A 20,095-nucleotide genomic window follows, 5' to 3' on the forward strand; every position below is an offset into this window, starting at 1 on the left:
GGGTTCTCTGGTTTCCTCCCACATTCCAAAAACATACTGATAGGGAATTTAGATTGTGAGCCCCATCAGGGACAGCAATGATAATGTGTGCAAACTGTAAAGCGCTGCAGAATATGTTGTATATATGTTATAAAGAGATTATGATTATTATTATTATTATTATTGAAGTGCATCCTTAATTGGTAATTTACTCATTGGGCCCATCTGCCGGACTTGGCACACTATGGGAACCTTGATCATGCTACTGGAACCAGCTTGATCTTTCAGCACTGATTGTTGTGATACCTTTTGCAGGCAGAACAATTCTATTACATCTTTATATAACGCTTAAAGGGATTATCCATGCTTGGGGTTCAAGTCTGCAGTCTGTGTGACTGCAGACTAGTGAATCCTTACAGTGCACTCTGTCAGGTTTCTCTGGTGCTGGTGTCGAGAGTGGGCGGTCATGTGACCGCAAGTATGCGATTTTCTTACTTCTGGCCACACTCTGACTAGACATGTCCAGCTGTGCTCAACTCGCTTGTATTCAGTGAAGCCGCGCACCTCTAATTGACATGTGTCCGTACATATGTACATTGCATACTTGCGGTCACGCATCGGCTGCTCCCAGCACCAGGGAGAATCCTGACAATGTGCACTGTGAGGATTCGCAAGTCTGCACATATAAAATGACTACAGACTTGAGCCTCAAGCCTGGACAACCCCTTTAATGCACATCTTGTGCCACGCACACAAAACCCCCCCAATAATAATAGTAATAATATCGAAGGTATAGTCCTGGGGTTTTAGTGATCTAGCAACTGGCCCTATTGAAAACTGCAAATGGGAAGTAAACAAACCATAATTTTAACTTTTCTATCTAGTCTATATCTATCTGTCTGTCTGCGGATTGTAAGGAAAAATAAAAGCTAATTTGGAAATCGGGCTGTGCAGGCGTTGTGAATGTGACATGCATTTCAAAGTAAATTCAGCAGTTGGAGCAGGTATAAAAGGTCTATTTGATAACGTAAGCAATTTGTATAGTGAAATCTGACATATCCACTATAAATTTGATTCTGCCAAACAGAAAGTCTTTTTACTGAAGCCCTTCCAAAGGTTTAGAATCTGGCAACGGGGGGGAGAAAAAAGACCAGGGTATAGCATGAGAAAATGCGCTAATATTTGTATCACCCTGACACAATCATGTCTATCTACTTCCTAAAGTTTTCAGTGTAGCTTTCCACACCGCTCTATTTTGCAGCACACTGTTGCCTCCCAATGGTGTATATCTATTACAGTATGAGCTAGTACAGGCAGCACAATGCTCTGTAGTCAGACTTTGCTTTAAAAGTTCACTGTCCCAGAATTTCCTTCCATTGCTATGTAGACTTGATTACGTCTGAAGTGATCGCAAACAGACACCTTGCCCATAGTACCCTGCGTAATATGGACTGGAACACAGACTATTAAGAATGACATGCTGGCCTGATAAAAAGTCCTTTCCCTCCTTGCTTCTCACTGGGGACGCACTCAGTCATGATGGATATTAGGCTGTAAATTAACCTAATTTGGCTTTATTTAATTAACTACCGATCCATAGTGGCTCTTGCCACAGGTACTGTTGTATCCCCCTCTGAGATTACATTCATTGGCTTCTGTTGTTCATTGCAAATAAATATAAAATTCAATTCACTTTTAACCCCTTAACGACAACTAATACACATTAAAACGGCAGCCGTTAAGGGGTCTTATTCCTTTTCGTTCTTTTTAAAGCAACGGTCAGTAATAAGTGGATAGGGCCCCTACCCGGGCCCAATTCCTGCGGGTGAAAGCTGTACATGATACTTAACCCCTGAAATACCGCTGTCAATCTTGACTGCGGTATAGAAGTACTTAAAAGGGGCTTAAAAGACACCTTATGTCAGAATTGTTCCCAAGCGATCATAATCGCGGGTGCTGATGGTTTTCGTGGTACCCTAAGGTCATCTGATGACCGCAGGGTATGGTGGCCTGTGAGATTCAGCTATAGCAGGGTCTCACAGGCTGTCAGTGACTCACTGACAGATGTTATGCACTGCAGTAAAGTGCAGTACTGCAATGCATGAGACCAAATATCAAAGTAGGTATAAATTGTCCACAAATCAGTCATTCTGCCACTAAAAATGCTGCATTTGCATGAAAATCAAAATAATAAAGTACACATAATTGGTATTGCTACATCCGGAGTGATTCACTGTCTATAAAACTATCACGTTATTTATTCCTTATGGTGAACACTGTAAAAAAAAAAAAAAAACAAACAAAACAAATAAACATGCCAAAAATGTTGCTTTTTCATCATACTGACACACATAAATTGAACAAAAAGCGATCAAAAAGGCCCATGTCAAGAAAAAAAATTGTATATATGCAAACGTCAAACTGTCCTGCAAAAAACAAGCCCAAACATGTCTCATTCGGAAACTTTTTTTTAAAGGGAATCTGTCACCCCCTGGGACATAGGTTCCCTTAAATAGGGTATATATCATCCCCAAAATCGAACCTGGGCGGCGCCGGGCCTCTCTGACCTTTCCCGGCGCCTGCGCACTGCAGTACTTTGCTCTGCCCTCAACAGGACAGACAAAGTACGCCTGCGCTGGAGCCGCAGCGTTAAGACAAGAAGAGGACGTCATCGTAAGAAGATGGGAGGCCCCGGACCGGACCGCGACTCCCATCGGACCGCAGCGGGAACGCCCCTGGCTGAGTATAATCTAACCTCTTTTTCTCATCTTTCAGGATACATCGGGGGCTTATCTACAGAATTACAGAATGCTGTAGATAAGCCCCTGATGCCGGTGGGCTTAGCTCACCTTCGATTTTGGGGGTGACAGGTTCCCTTTAAAGATGCAGGGGTTGACACAGACAGATGAGGGCCCCTGTGTAAGAACCGTCTATTGGCCCTTTGCAGTCCAACAGCTCATGATAATGCACAATTGCACCTGCTTTGGAGGTGGTAGTGGCCTTCTTACATCTTGGATCCTTGTTCAGCTGCAGTGGTTGCACCGATGGCAAGTCCACCCCATTGAACATGTAGAGAGACCTTTGTCCAAGAAAACAATTAATTTTTGTTTAATCGATAAGGAGTGACAGGTTCCCTTTAATATGGGCATACAGGTGATAACAGTTCATGCCCCGGAGCCTGGAAGAGCTCATTAGCATACAGAAAGTATACGATTTCTCAACAAGACAGCAAATATATAAGGCTGCCGTCACACTAGCAGTATTTGGTCAGTATTTTACATCAGTATTTGTAAGCCAAAACCAGGAGTGGGTGATAAATGCAGAAGTGGTGCATATGTTTCTGTTATACTTTTCCTCTATTTGTTCCACTCCTGGTTTTGGCTTACAAATACTGATGTAAAATACTGACCAAATACTGCTAGTGTGACGGCAGCCTAAGACATACAGGTAGAAGTAGTTTAACATTTCTATCACATTTATGCCCATTATAATAGGTTCAATATGTCCAAGGGGATGACAAATTCATTTTAAAAAGTTACAGCTCTCAGAATATGGCAATGCAAAAACAAATCGGTTTTTGTAAAATATTGTTTTTATTTTGTAAAATATTGTTTTTATTTTGTAAAAGTAGTAAAGCATAACAACTACGGTATTTAAATCTGGTATCGCTATAATCATTCAGACCCAGCAAACTGGTCTTTTCATCTTTTATCGCACGGTGACCGTGCAAATAAGCAAAAAAAATTAAACGATAATTGAATTGATGTTTCTTGTTCATTCTGCATCCTAAAAAATCTGAATAAAAAGTTATGTACCGCAAAATACCAAAAAATCTCCAGAACTTGTCATGCAAAAAATAAGTCCTCATACAGCTCTATTCGCCAAAAATAAAGGTTACAGCTCTCAGAATATGGCAACAAAAAATATTTTTTATTAAAAAAAGAAACAAACATTTTTACTGCGTGATGGCAAGCAAAACATAAAAAAAATATGAATCTGGTATCGCTGTAATCGCACCGACCTGAAGAATAAAGAAGTCTTATCACTTGTACCACACGGTGAACCGCGCAAAAATAAAAATAACTGTTCTCGCACTGTCTATTTATTCATTGTGCCTCCCAAAAATCAGAACAAGGTTCTGCTTCCATTTATCCTGCGCTCTCCGCTGAGCGCTTACGTTGAGGTTTCCGTGTAAATCACAAAAAACCTGATTTAGTCAAAATCCCTTTCTGAATTACTCAGTATAATGATGTAGATGGAGTCACTTTGCACTCTGTCTGGTTTCTGTTCCAGTGGTGTCAGGTTATTTTGAGTGTCTTATTAGCGCACAAGTCTGGTCGACCACCATTCTGTGAACGCCTAAAGAGATGGTAGTCAACGGAACCAGACTGCAAACAGTCCAAGGCGTCTCCATCTGACTCATGGTGCGTGGTTCCGTCAGTATTGTCTGAATCGCATTTTGGTGGGTTTTACATGGAAACGTAAGTGCTCAGCGTAGAACACAATTATGTGATCCCAGCCCTATACTGAAAGCGATCAAAAAATGTTATGTACCCCAAAATGTTACCAATAAAAACCCTAATTTATTTTCACAAAACCATCCCGCACAAAGGTCTGTCACTGGAAACATAGCAGATTCCCACGTTAGGCTACTTTCACACTAGCGTCGGGCACTGCACGTTGCAATGCGTCATTGTGGAGAAAAAACGCATCCTGCAAAGTTGCCCGCAGGATGCGTTTTTTCTCCATAGACTTTTATTAGCGACGCATTGTGACGCAGTGCCACACGTCGCAACCGTCGTGCGATGGTTGTGTTGTGTTTTGGCGGACCGCCGCCACAAAAAAGTTACATGTAACGCTTTTTTGTGCGTCGAGTCTGCCATTTTCGACCGCGCATGCGCGTCCGAAACTCCGCCCCCTCCTCCCCGGACCTTGCAATGGGGCAGCGGAAGTGTCGTAACACTGCTTCCGCTGCCCACGTCGGGCATTTCTTTCACAGCATGCGTCGGTACGTCGGCCCGACGCACTGCGGCGGGCCCGTACCGACGCTAGTGTGAAAGCAGCCTTACTGGTAAAACAAAGACTGGAAAGCAACACTGCTCCAACCATCTAAAATAAAACCCAGTGAAATCTGTGCATCCAAATGTCCATATCCTTCTGAGCTCCACTGTGCCTAAACTATAGTAAGCGGCCATATGTTTGCCATTATTGTAGTCGGGAGAGTGCATTTCACAATTTACGGGGTGCATGTCTCTAGAATAACAAGCTGGGCACAATATATGGGGGCACTAAACTGTAAGGGAGCACAATGTATGGGCACAGGGGCGAACACTGACAGCTTAGGGTCCTCTGTGCAAGAAATGTCTGGGCCCTCTCCTTCTATGGTGACAAAGCTACAGATATATAGCCACATAAATCTATATATAGCATGCTGTCCTTTATGTATATTGCCTTCCTTTATTACACAGTGCCCCCTTTTGTTATGTACAGCACCGTACCTTACACATCAGATTATTTATTGCACCATGTTTTTTATTACATATTGTCCTCTCTTGTTGGCTATATAATGCAATGACTGCTGATGGATCATGGGAAAGCTTCTTTTCTAATGGAGGCGGTTGATGGACAGGTCAGGTGCTCCTCCACCAGTAGTCATTTTATTATATAGACCTCTCGTTAGATATAAAGAGAGGGTGCTGTGAATAACAAAAATATGTGATGTAATTGACAGACATGTACATAGCCAGGGGCTGCCCTATACATAACTAGAGAGGATGGTACATAATAAGGGATGTTGTTCTACATAATAAAAGAGGAAACTATGTAACTAAGGACGGGGTAATACCTAATAAGTGAGCACATTATATACTAAGGGACTGCACATAATAAGGCTATATTCCTGTATCCATGTGCAGTGTCTGTGTGCTGCCTGCTTTTACAGACACATTGGTCATGTCTTACTGATACTCAGAATCGTATCAGAACAAAGCATTCTTTGACCCTCACGGATCTCATTCTCAGAGCTGTGATTTTCACAGATGTGTGAAAGGATCTATAAAACCCTACGGGTCTGTGTGTGCCGTCCGATTTAAAAAATAAATAAATAAAAAATCTGGCATCACACAGACCTATCACACGAATGTGAGAATGCAGCTTAAAGGATTTTACAAATAAAATTATCCCTCCAAGTTATACAGAACAAATACAGAATAATATTTACCGTACATCCAGGAACTTATGACTGACGTCTCATCTGATTAATAATTTTCTGCTGCTTCTTCTCCATCTGTTCAGACCTTAATGTCGACATCTCCCAGGCATGACTCGTCATGATGATCACCGCAGTCCTGAAAATAACAAGGTCATATATATTGTATACATACATGTCTCCCCCACACTGCGCTCCTGACTATAGATATGTACCCCATGGTTAATATGCTATTAGCCACGCACCAATCAAAATATAAAGCGATCAGGAGCACTGTGCCCCCCATTAACTATAATTGCCGGCGCCCAATAAATATAAATTATTCAGTCTCTGTGACTTTCCCCAATTAACTGTAAGGCTGTGTGCACACAGAGTGCGCAAGGTTTTACAGTACAAACGAAGTGAATGAGAATCCCGGAAGTGTCATGCACACGTTGCTTATTTTTTCCTTGCAGATTGTCTATTCTTGCAGCGTATTTCACCCATACTATTGAATGTGGAAAATATGCAAGAAAAGCATGTAAAAAAAAAGGCAAAACATTTACTTTGAGAATTCTGTATTCCATATATTTTGTAAAGAGGCTAATTTTTATTGCAGTCAAGAAATAGTGTATCCATTTATAATGTTTCGGTCTAGATGACCTTCATCAGATATGCACTAGTAGCATATAATTTCATAAATGTCTGAAGATTAGACTCCGGCTGTTTAAATTTCAAATGGCAGCCCCTGTGCTTGGTAAGCAGGAATGCCTAGTGCAGTATCGTGGTGCGACGTCCGTCGCAATGGCTGTCAATCTGTCAATTTATGAAATTCTATGCTACTAGTGTATATCTGATGAAGGTCAGCTAGACCGAAACGTTATATATTGATGCACTATTTATTGATTGCAATAAAAATTAGCCCCTTTGAGAATTCCAGATTCCACATATTTTGTATCGTAATGGTTGTGACCCGATCCATGCACCTCCTTTTTGTCTAAGGAGTGCCGTTCTTTTTTTTTTTTTTTTTTTTTTTTTCTATAATTAAAAAAATTGATTTTGAGCAACTTTCTTTCTGTCAACACATTAGGATATGAAGCAGAATTTGCTGCTGCAGATCTTGAATGTGTGCCCATAGCCGTAGTTCCTGTCCTGTGTCCCCCTCATTCATTATAAATCCGTGATAGCATAATAATGAATTTGGGAGTGGGAGAAGACCTAATCAGGTACTGAGCATCCTCATACATACATTTCAGTTTACAACATTTCGGATTTTAAAATCATTTTTCAAGCTTGTGTTATAAAGTATTCTAATTTACTGAGATAATGACTTCGGGGTTTTCATTGGCTGTAAGCCATAATCATCAACATTAACAGAAATAAACACGTGAAATAGATTACTCTGTGTATAATGACTCTATATAATATGAGTTTCACTTTTTGTATTGAAGAACTGAAATAAATTAACTTTTTGATGGTATTCTAATTTTGTGAGAAGCACATGTACTTGTAAATGAGATCTCCTCCTCTCAGGCATCTTTTTCTTTTTTTTTTCTAAGCTAAACAAGCCCAATTTTTCCAACCTCTCATCATTTGAGCGGCCTCCATCCCCTGTAATAATCTAGTTTCCGCCTTTGAACTGACTCTAACTTCTGAATATCCTTTTTAAAATGTTGAGCCCCAAACTGTTTACCATATTCTAGATGTGGCTTCTCAAGTGATTTATAAAGGGATATCGATACGTTGGGATCACAGGATTGTATCTCTTTTTATACACCCTAAAATTTTGTTTGCTTTTGCGGCTGCTGCTTGACATTGACTACTGCTGCTCATCTTAATTGTCCTTCGCCTGTTCTATAGTCCCCAGTACATTCCCATTTATTGTATATGCAGCAATATGATTTTTCCATCCAAGGTGCATTACTCTATATTTATCAACACTAAATCTCCAAGTGTTTGCCCATTCAGACATGTTATCCAGATCGTTTTGAAATATTGTAATATCAAGGAGAGATTTTAATACCCTACATAGTTTGGTGTCTTCCGCAAAGACATACTTTACTCTTAGGCTGCCGTCACACTATCAGTATTTGATCAGTATTTGTAAGCCAAAACCAGGAGTGGGTGATCAATTCAGAAGTGGTGCATATGTTTCCATTATAATTTTCATCTAATTGTTCCACTCCTGGTTTTGGCTTACAAATACTGATATAAAATACTGACCAAATACTGCTAGTGTGACAGCAGCCTTAATCCCATCCACAAGGTCATTAATAAAGAGTTTAAAAAGAATTGGTCCTAGCACAGATCCCTGTGATTCCCCACTGTTGACTATATCCCATTTAGAGAGCATACCATTTACGACGACTTTGTTTCCAGTCTTTACCCAATTCCTTACCCACCTGCATAAAATTTCCTCCCGTCCTTGCTTCTGTAGCTTCAGTATAAGGCTGTTATGTGGGACAGTATCAAATGCCTTTGCAAAGTCCAGATAAATCACATCAGCTGCATTACCAACATCCAGATTTGCACTTGCCTCTTCATAGAAACCTAACATGTTGGTAAGACATGACTTATCTATCTTGAATCCATGCTGGTTGTCATTTTTTTTTCTCTGCAATATATTTCTACAGGTCATCTGTTATAATGCCCTGTGATGCAGTGACCCCTGTGGCAGCTAGGGGGCGCTGTGTGTGCTCCTTGGGATATGCATGAGGCATATCTGTTGTGATAATAGTGGTGAAACAGTGACTGGCATTGTTGTGAATGGCCGATATGTGTCGCAGAGGGAGTCTGCGTGGTAAGTCTGATGTAATGTGGTTGTTCTGGGACCTGTCGCGCTGGGTGGCCGGCAATGGCAGGATCAGCCAGGTAAATGGTGGCTCTAATAGCGCGCACTGGAAGTGGTTGCCGGGTGCGCGCTCTGACATGATTATACAGCGCAGGCTGTTATGATCCTAGTGGCAAGGATCGCAAGTAGGACTAGCTAAGTAACTAAACCGACTACAAACTCTGGGGAAGTGGTAACTGAATTGACCGCAACCTAATCCTATCCGCAAACAACTATAGGCAGCCATGGAATGTTACCTGAAAATCCTAGACGTCTCTTCACAGCCTGAGAAACTGACTATTCCTAGAGGGAACGAAAGTCCTCACTTGCCTCAGTGAAATGACCCCAAAGATATAGAATAGCCCCCCACAAATATTAACGGTGAGTTAAGGGGAAAGCACAAACGCAGAGATGAAATTAGATTTAGCAAATGAGGCCCGCTAACACTAGAAAGCAGAAAATAGAAAGGGAACTGTGCGGTCAATTAAAAACCCTATTCAAAATATCCACGCAGAGATCGCTCGAGCCCCCGCACCAACTAATGGTGCGGGGGAAGCAACTCTGTACCCCAGAGCAAACCAGCAGAAGAAATCACATATTAGCAAGCTGGACTAAACTCATCATACACAGAAATCATATTGCAGACTGATGAGCAAAAAATAATTAAACAGAACTTAGCTTCTCCTGAAGAGACTGAAACCGAAGATAATCAGGAGTAATCAGAATAGCAGTGAGTACATTGACAGCCGGCAACAAGTGGAAGTGAAACAGAGCTAAATAGGAAACTCCCAGTGAATAACGAGGCATCTGATCAGCCACAGACCCGCAGGATAACAAACAAAACCACCAGGGGGAGCCCAAAACAAAAGTCACACAATACCACCTGTGACCACAAGAGGGAGCCTGAAAACAGAGTTCACAACAGCAGGCGTTGCGCTAGCGGCCGGCAGATGTAGGATCAACCAGGTGATTGATTGCATCTATGAGCACCGGAAGTGGTGCAGGCACGATCAGCCAGGTAATCAAATCATGACAGGTGCGCATATGCACCTAACTACTGAAGCGACCAGTAATGGCAGGATCAACCAGGTGATCCATAAAAATAAAAAAGGGGGAAGTGAATCTATTTAAACGAGCCAGAAGTGCTGCCGGCGTGTGTCACTAAACTAGGCCAGGTTGAAGGTGACTACTCTTGTTACGTGGTAGTGTGTAAGATGGAGAGCTTTTCACCAGAGCATTTGATGCCACAGCAAGAGATGCAGGAAAGGCGGTCTCGCTCAAGTGAAAAGAGCCAGACCCGCCATGGCAGCAGCAGAAGCCGCTCGGACAGCGTACGGACGGATCGCCATGCCAAGGAGGGGTCCCTAGTCTCATTGGGAGACACGGAGAAAACCAGCCAACCTCCGGATCCGATACCCGTACTTTGAAAGCGTCCGAGTGGTGAGTGAACTGCGAGAAAGTCCAGCACGCTAATGTCTGTTCTTTTCTCTTATCTCCGTCTCTCCCCTCTTTTCTTACATACATTGGGGGGTGGAGTATAGGAGGTCCCCAAAAAGTATAAGGCAAAAACTAAAAATAAGTAATGTCCCTTATGTAAAAGGCCTTTAAAGATATCTTGGGGTAAAAGACTGTGTCAGGAGTGTATCAACAAGACTGTGGCGGAGGAAACACCCTCCTTTACGGACAGCCTAAGATCTCTGATCCAGTCCGAAGTCTCTAGGTCCGTAAAAGCATTACAGACAGCTGACACGGATGCCAGATCTAGGGACAGATCCAGCCCCTCAGTAGCATCCCAAAGGGATTCCTCGGAGTCAGAGGGGGACTCAGATACAGCCCGCTGCTCAGATAGTAGCTCAGAGGAGGAGGATGCATTTCCAGCAGAGGCTACGGATAAGCTTATAAAAGCTGTTCGCTCTACCATGGGGCTGGTAGACGAGAAGGCCAAAAAGACAGCCCAAGAACTTATGTTCAGTGGTCTACAAAAGAAAAAACGGAGGTCATTCCCTATTAATGAACAGCTACAATAACTGATTAAGAGGGAATGGCAAAAACCAGAAAAAAGGTCCCAAATAACCTCCTCCCTAAAGAGAAGATATCCTTTTGAAGAGGAGGCGTCCTCATCTTGGGATAGAGCCTTGAAAATTGATGTGGCAATTTCAAAAGTTGCCAGAAAATCCTCCCTGCCATTCGAGGATCTAGGTTCTCTAAAAGAACCTCTGGATAGGAAGGTGGACAGTTCCCTGAAAACAGCATGGGAAGCCTCGGCAGGAGCACTAAGGCCAGCTATCGCGGCCACTTGTGTAGCCAGATCCCTTAAAATCTGGATAGACAACCTGGAGGAACAGGTAGAACAAAAAGTTCCCAGAGAGACTATCCTAGAGGCAATACCAACCATGAGAGCAGCGGCAGTGTTTCTAGCTGAAGCATCAGCAGACTCGGCTAGGCTGACAGCAAAGTCAGCAGCTTTAGCCAACACAGGACGCCGTGCCGTATGGCTTAAATGCTGGCCAGGAGATACTCAGGCAAAGATGAAGCTTTGCTCTTTGCCTTGTGAGGGGAACTTCCTGTTTGGGCCGGCATTATACAAGGTGTTAGAGAAAGCCGGTGACAAAAAGACAAACTTTCCAAAACAGCCATTTCAGCCCTTTCGTCGCTCCTTTCGGAGAGGCCAAAAATTCCGAAGGCAGCAGTATAGAGACCGAAACAGGAGCAACCTGGACAAGCGACCCAGGGGAGGAAAGGGCTTCTTTTTTGGCAAGTCCCCCAGAGACACCAAGAAACCCTCCCAGTGACGGTCCTTCTCAGGTGGGAGGGAGGCTCTCTCACTTCCTTCCAGCCTGGGAGAGGATCTCATCCAGCGTATGGATCCGACAGATCATAGGATCAGGCCTAAAACTAAAATTCCACCACTGGCCTCCAAAAAGATATATGCAGACCCCGGTACAGTCCTCCCAAGAGAAACAAGACAGTCTGGAAGGAGAAGTAACATCACTCCTAGACAAGCACGTCTTGGAAGAAGTTCCAATAGAGGGAAGGATTTTATTCCCCCCTTTTTCTCATAAAAAAACAGACAATTCTTGGAGGACAATAATAAATTTAAAAGGCCTCAACAAATTTCTTGTAATACCATCATTCAAGATGGAAACCATAAAATCAGCGGTGAAACTTCTATATCCCCAGTGTTACATGTCCGTCCTCGACCTCAAGGACGCTTATTATCACGTCCCAATCAGACAACAAGATCGTCAGTTTCTCAGAGTGGCAGTTCAGATGGGGTCCCAGTTGCGTCACTTTCAGTACAGGGCTCTGCCCTTTGGGATAGCAACAGCCCCACGGGTATTTACAAAGCTGATTGCAGAGGTCACAGCACATCTCAGAGAAAAAGACACTTTGATAATACCCTACTTGGACGACTTCCTGATAGTGGGGAAGAACTTTTCTCGCTGTCAGGAGCAGGTCAGGATAGTGATGGACACTCTACAGACACTGGGATGGCAACTAAACCTCAAGAAATCAAAACTAGAGCCAGCAATGGTCCAGAATTTCCTGGGGATAACGGTAGACTCCGTGGCACAGGAGTGACGCCTTCCAGAAGAAAAGGAGGGAAAAATCAAACAAATGATTATGACAACATTAACAAAACCAGAGATGACTTTAAGAAAAGCCATGTCAGTATTAGGGTCCCTAACCTCCTGCATACCGGCAGTAAAATTGGCCCAGTTCCATGCAAGAGAACTGCAGTGGTATGTGCTGCAGAACGACCTGGAACTTCAGGGACAGCTAGAGCAGAAGCTCATTCTCCCACTCTCTGTACTCCAATCACTCAGATGGTGGTTACAGATAGTCGTCTCCGAGAGGAGTTCCCTGGACATTCACAGCCTCCAAAGTAATCACGACGGATGCCAGTCCATGGGGGTGGGGAGCTCACTCAGACACACTATGGGTCCAAGATCCCTGGGCTCAAGAGGAGAAAAATCTATCCTAAAACGAGTGGGAACTCCTAGCAATAGAAAAGGCGCTAGAGAGATTACTTCCACACTTGACAGGGCATCATGTGAGAGTCCTATCGGACAACCGAACAGCGGTCGCATACGTGAACCACCAGGGGGCACCCGTTCTTGGTCACTGATGCACATAACCACAAGACTCGTGTCTCTAGCCGAAAGGCATTTCCTTTCATTATCGGACCTGCATATTTGAGGTGTGGACAATATAAAGGCAGACTTTTTAAGCAGGAACCACTTCAGGCAAGGGGAATGGTCCCTAAAAAAGTCAATTTTTCAACGGATAATACACATGTGGGGAAGACCCAGTATAGACCTCTTTGCCTCAAAAGCCACAAGAAAGTTCAAAAATTCTGCTCCCTGAACCCAGCAGACAGGCCGTTGGCAGTAGACGCCTTCAGCATAGAATGGACGTCAGGACTCCTGTATGCCTTCCCACCGATATGTCTAATCCCAGCAGTTCTGAGGAAGATCAGGGAGGACAAGGCCAGAGTGATTGTAATGGCTCCCTTCTGGCCGAAAAGACCATGGTTTTACTGGCTGAGAGTGATGTCAGTGATGGACCCGTGGGTTCTCCCGGAAGACCAGGACCTTCTAACACAGGGTCCCTTCAACCACCCGCAGAATTCTGGGCTACATTTGACAGCCTGGCATTTGAACGGTCGTTGTTAGAGAAAGAAGGGTTCTCAGCTGGTTTAATAGCCACCTTGCTCAGTAGCAGAAAACCAGTAACGACCAAGATCTATGGGAGAATATGGAAGAAATTCCTGTCCAGCTCAGGGCCAATACGGGAAGGGGAGGTCCCGATAGTGGCAATACTGGAGTTCCTGCAAAAGGGCTTAGATCTGGGGTTAGCTGTTAGTACCCTCAAAGTACACATTTCAGCCTTAGCAGCCTTATTCAACTGTGACCTGGAAAGCAATAGGTGGGTGGTGAGGTTTATCCGAGCCTGTAGTAGAGCTGACTCTGTTCCATCCCCTACTCCTCCACCATGGGATCTAAATTTAGTGTTAACAGCTTTGCCAGAAAGCCCCTTTGAGCCGTTAAATACAACATCAGATAAAGTACTGACATTAAAGACAGCTTTGTTAGTGGCACTTACATCGGCCCGTAGGGTGGGGGATTTACACACGTTGTCAGCTAACCCCCCCCTTACACACAAATTATGGACGATAGGGTTGTGTTAAAATTAGATCCGGTATATCTCCCCAAAGTGGTATCGAGATTCCATAGGGCTCAGGACATAACCCTACCCTCTTTCTGTCCCAATCCTAGTAACAAGAAAGAGGAGAGACTCCATTGCCTAGACGTCAGGAGATGTATCCTACAGTATTTAGAGAGTACAAAATCCTGGAGGAAACAGAGGGCTTTATTTGTTTCATTCCAGGGTTCAAGGAAGGGCCTTAAAGCCTCAAAACAGACTATAGCTAGATGGGTGAGAGAGGCCATTATTCTAGCGTATAGTAGTGCAGGCAGGGTTGTTCCACAGGGTCTGAAAGCCCATTCCACGAGGGCCATGGCGACATCGTGGGCGGAGAGAGCAGATGCTACCATCGACCAAATCTGTAAGGCGGCCACTTGGTCCTCTCCGTCTACATTTTTTAAGCATTATAGGCTAGACCTATCTGCTACCTCTGATCTCACATTTGGGAGAAGAGTGTTACAAGCAGTGATCCCTCCCTAAAAGAGAATACAAATCTCTGTAACTCTCTCGTGGTGCCATCATGTATGATGGAAAAACACGGGTATTACATACTTGGTAATGTGTTTTTTCATGAGACATGACGGCACCCTTATATTCCCACCCTTTTGATCACGCCATTAGTTGGGTGCATTATTAGCATTATTTGTATTATACACTCCCTGGGGTATCGGTGAATAGAACCGTATAGGATGTATTATTTATGTGTACACTAACCAGCGGAGTTCCTCTCGTACTCTGTAAAACAACTGATGTGGAGAGAGGAGCCGCCCCTTTTATCTTGAAGGTTTCCTGTCCTTGATGGGCGGATCCCCTCTCTCTCGTGGTGCCGTCATGTCTCATGAAAAAACACATTACCAGGTATGTAATACCTGTGTTTCCTCAATATGCGTAGACAACTGCCATCTGGGCTGGGGGAATTGTCAATGTTTCATTAGCTCAGACCTAGGTGTACTTCTTGTGTTTTAAATTAGTTGTATCAAGTGGTGAAGTCAGGGCCGGCTCCAGGTTTTTGAGGGCCCCGGGCGAAAGTCTCAGTGCCCCCCCCCCCCCTTTAACACATACCACGATTCATGATGCCCAGATACAGCAGAGAAATATAGGTAGAGTACAATGCCAGATTTCACTTCTTACATGAGTGATAGCTATTGTAAATTCTGCAGTGTATATATACAGGACAGGAGGAGTGGTACTGTGCAGTGTATATATACAGGGGAGAGGTACTGTGCGACTGTGCGGTGTATATATACAAGGGAGAGGTACTGTGCAGTGTATATATACAGGGGAGAGGTACTGTGCAGTGTATATATACAGGGGAGAGGTACTGTGCGGTGTATATATATACAGGGGAGAGGTACTGTGCAGTGTATATATACAGGAGGAGTGGTACTGTGCAGTGTATATATACAGGGGAGAGGTACTGTGCGGTGTATAGTATATACAGGGGAGAGGTACTGTGCAGTGTATATATACAGGGGAGAGGTACTGTGCGGTGTATATATACAGGACAGGAGGAGTGGTACTGTGCAGTGTATATATACAGGAGGAGTGGTACTGTGCAGTGTATATATACAGGGGAGAGGTACTGTGCGGTGTATATATACAGGGGAGAGGTACTGTGCAGTGTATATACTTCAACAGCCGCCCAGCCCAGGCCCCCAGCACCTGTCCTGTGTATATATATTATATACACTGTATCTATACAGGCTGTGCTGGGGGCCTGGGCTGGGCGGCTGCTGTAGTGTAAATATATATATATATATATATCTATATCTATATCTATATCTATATCTATCAGCTGCAGCCGCCCAGCCCATGGCCGCCCCAGGTCACCCAGACTGTCAGAATATACAGCGATATAGCATGGCACTCACTCAGGTGCCGGTAGCAGCTCCTCCAGTCCGGAATCTGCCTGTGCCTGATTAGTTCAGCACTGCAGGCAGCCAGGAGAGCAGAGCAGGAGAACTCTCCGCCCACAATGTCACGCTGGCTGTGTCCTTAACCCCTATGTGCCTGGCCCTGCACTGACTGAGAAGATGCTTGTGCCAAGCAGGGCAAATTGAAAGGGTAGAAAGGGTTAAGCGGCCAGATGGATGTATGACTGTGTGAGTGGGCCCCCCTGTCTTGTCAGGGCCCCGGCACTTGCCCGGGTCCGCCGGGTGCTGACGCCGGCCCTGGGTGAAGTTTGGATTTTTGGCTTGTTGAAAGATCCCTGGAACAGACAGTTCATTGATGAAAAGTGACTAATATCTCAGCCTTTTTTGTCCTCTATAATTAGCTTGTTGTTATTGTCTTTTTAGGGGCTAATACCATTAGTTTTTTTTCTTTTTGGCATTCCTCTAAAATAAAATCCAAAACATTTTATAAATAATGTCGCTGGCAATTTGTTTCTCTATAGATAACTTTGCTAGCTTGATTTTGTTTTTACATTTCTTATTGAGATCTTTATCTTGCAAATTCTGTATTCTCGGCCTTCAAGATTTTTAATGCCCTTTTGTTTTTGTCTTATTAAACTTTATACTGTCATATTTATTCATAATGGTTTTGTTTTATTCCTGAACATTTTATTACCAGAGGGTATAAATTTTCTACAGGATTCTAGTAGTATTTCCTTAAACATGTACCATTTATGTTCGTATCGCCACTTACCATGACATGATTCCAGTCTACAAGACTAAGCTATTCCCTTAATTTGTTGAAATCAGCTTTTCTAAAGTTTCAGGTTTTTGCATGTACCCTTTTGAATGTTTGATTGAAAATGACATTGAAATTTACTATATTATGGTCACTGCATCCAGGGCGGTATTTGCCACTAGGCACTTGAGGGCACGTGCCTAGGCCGGGACGATGCGGGGGTAGCGGCACCTTAGCAAGTTTTTTTTTTTTTTTAATTTAAGTCCCGGGTCACCTCCCGACCATGCATACAGGAGGGGGGATATGAGCCATGCATATGGGATGGAAGGGAGATGAGCCATGCATACATGAGGGGGGATATGAGCCATGCATACAGGAGGGGGGATATGAGCCATGCATACAGGAGGGGGGATATGAGCCACGCATATGGGATATGAGCCATGCATACAAGATGGGAGGGGGGATTATACAGTATTGAGCATCATGGGGTGTCATTATACACTATGGAGCATCATGTGGGGCCATTATACAGTACTGAGCCTCATGTGGGGCCATTATACAGTACTGAGCATCATGTGGGGCCATTATACAGTACTGAGCATCATGTGTGGCCATTATACAGTATGGGGCATCATGTGGGGTCATTATACAGTATAGAGCATCATGTGGCCATTATACAGTATGGAGCATCATGAGTCATTATAGAGTATGGAGAACTGTGCGGCCATTATACAGTATGGAGCATCATGTGCGGTCATTATACAGTATGGAGCATCATGTGCGGTCATTATACAGTATGGAGCATCATGTGCGGCCATTATACAGTATGGAGCATCATGTGTGGCCATTATACAGTATGGAGCATCATGGGTCATTATACAGTATGGAGAACTGTGCGGCCATTATACAGTATTGAGCATGATGTGTGGCCATTATATAGTATTGAGCATCATGTAGGGCCATTATACAGTATGTGGAGCACTGCGTAGCCATTATACAGTATGGAGCATCATGTGTGGCCATTATACAGTATTGAGCATCATGTAGAGCCATTATACAGTATGTGGAGCACTGCGTAGCCATTGTACAGTATGGAGCATCATGTGTGGCCATATTTTTTTTGTTTATAATTATTATTTATGAAACAGTGTAATCAGCAGTGCTAAATGGGTGTGGTTGGGACGTGGATATGGGTGTGACTAGTTGTGAAATGGGTGTGGTCAGAGGCGTGGCCTAAAATTTGCCGCGGCGCACTACACGCGCCGCAAACTTTATACCTCTTTCCCTTCTTCAAAAGTTGGGAGGTATGGTACCGCATTTGCCAGATCACGGCAAGTGCCACAAATCCCATAAGGAATGAATGAGGCCAAGCGCAGTGTTGCTGTAAGTGATCCATTACGCAGCAGATGCAGAAAAACTGCCGATCTGCTGCAAAAGGCTACTTTCACATCAGCGATTCTTGCCAAAGTCACTGCCGATAGTGTCATACTCACCAAAGGGGGAGGCAGCACTATAAGTGCCTAGGGCAGCAGAAACTCTAAATACGGCCCTGACTGCATCCCAAATGCTCCCTGACCTGTGGATCTAGAATTGTATCTAGTCTATTTCACAGAACCAGAATCAGCATTTTACCTCCCCCTGTTTGGGTCATCCACCAGCTGAGAGACATAATCATCCTGAACTGTGGATAAGAACTTGTAAGTTTTAGCACAACCAGAAAATCTTATATAATCATATGTCTGGATAGTTAAAATCCCGAATAATTTATTTATTTTACTGTTATATAGCCCCATTATTCCCACAGCGCTTTACAGACATTATCGACACTGTCCCCGTTGAGGCTCACAATCTAAATTCTCTATCAGTATGTCTTTGGAGTATGAGAGGAAATCGGTTAACCTGGAGAAAACCAACACAAGGAAAACACACAAATTTCTTGCAGATGTTGTTAATAGCTGGATTTGTACTCCGGACCACAGCACTGCAAGTCTGCAGTGCTAATCATTTAGCCACCATGTTGCCCCCTGGACACTATTATTTGCTGCCTTTTTTATTTAGGGGGCTTGCAGCAGCTTTCTATTATTGTCATCCTCATGGACACTTACCCACTGTCATAAAGTCACTGGTAAAGTGCTGGAAGAGAGATGTGTCACTACGCTTAATGGCGTTTTATCCTCCAGCACACTAAGTGACATGAAGGGTTAAGCTAATTTATATAATGGGATGGCTTTTATGTGGACATCCATAAAGCTGGTGGGAGGATGTCCACCTTATCTCCACCTCAGGGTGTGCTCTGGGGCTTAAATAGCTGGGCTGCAAAGGCAGAACAGCTTACGTGTTTATTCTGCCATCTGCAACGTTTCGGTCCTGAGACCTTTATCAAGATTGATAAAGGTCTCAGGACCAAAACGTTGCAGATGGCAGAATAAACACGTAAGCTGTACTGTCACAATTGCTGGTTTTGGCTTACAAATACTGATATAAAATACTGACCAAATACTGCTAGTGTGACAGCAGCCTTAATCCCATCCACAAGGTCATTAATAAAGAGTTTAAAAAGAATTGGTCCTAGCACAGATCCCTGTGATTCCCCACTGTTGACTATATCCCATTTAGAGAGCATACCATTTACGACGACTTTGTTTCCAGTCTTTACCCAATTCCTTACCCACCTGCATAAAATTTCCTCCCGTCCTTGCTTCTGTAGCTTCAGTATAAGGCTGTTATGTGGGACAGTATCAAATGCCTTTGCAAAGTCCAGATAAATCACATCAGCTGCATTACCAACATCCAGATTTGCACTTGCCTCTTCATAGAAACCTAACATGTTGGTAAGACATGACTTATCTATCTTGAATCCATGCTGGTTGTCATTTTTTTTTCTCTGCAATATATTTCTACAGGTCATCTGTTATAATGCCCTGTGATGCAGTGACCCCTGTGGCAGCTAGGGGGCGCTGTGTGTGCTCCTTGGGATATGCATGAGGCATATCTGTTGTGATAATAGTGGTGAAACAGTGACTGGCATTGTTGTGAATGGCCGATATGTGTCGCAGAGGGAGTCTGCGTGGTAAGTCTGATGTAATGTGGTTGTTCTGGGACCTGTCGCGCTGGGTGGCCGGCAATGGCAGGATCAGCCAGGTAAATGGTGGCTCTAATAGCGCGCACTGGAAGTGGTTGCCGGGTGCGCGCTCTGACATGATTATACAGCGCAGGCTGTTATGATCCTAGTGGCAAGGATCGCAAGTAGGACTAGCTAA

The 20,095-nt window shown here is 43.8% G+C and overlaps 1 protein-coding gene and 1 long non-coding RNA gene across 7 annotated transcripts in view; one reads left to right on the forward strand and one right to left on the reverse strand.

Moving 5' to 3' along the window:
* The window catches only part of LOC143768828 (uncharacterized), a 252,489-nt gene that overhangs the window by 203,756 nt on the left and 28,638 nt on the right, over positions 1-20,095 (forward strand). The gene's annotated exons all lie outside the window — the stretch shown is intronic.
* LOC143764458 (uncharacterized) overlaps positions 1-20,095 on the reverse strand; it is a 243,780-nt gene that overhangs the window by 146,827 nt on the left and 76,858 nt on the right. Inside the window, exon 2 of the long non-coding RNA XR_013213202.1 lies at positions 6,200-6,326. This is a non-coding gene — a long non-coding RNA (uncharacterized LOC143764458). The remainder of the gene's footprint in view (positions 1-6,199; positions 6,327-20,095) is intronic.

This window comes from Ranitomeya variabilis, chromosome 4 (assembly GCF_051348905.1).
Source record: "Ranitomeya variabilis isolate aRanVar5 chromosome 4, aRanVar5.hap1, whole genome shotgun sequence".
NCBI classification, from domain to species: Eukaryota; Metazoa; Chordata; class Amphibia; order Anura; family Dendrobatidae; genus Ranitomeya; species Ranitomeya variabilis.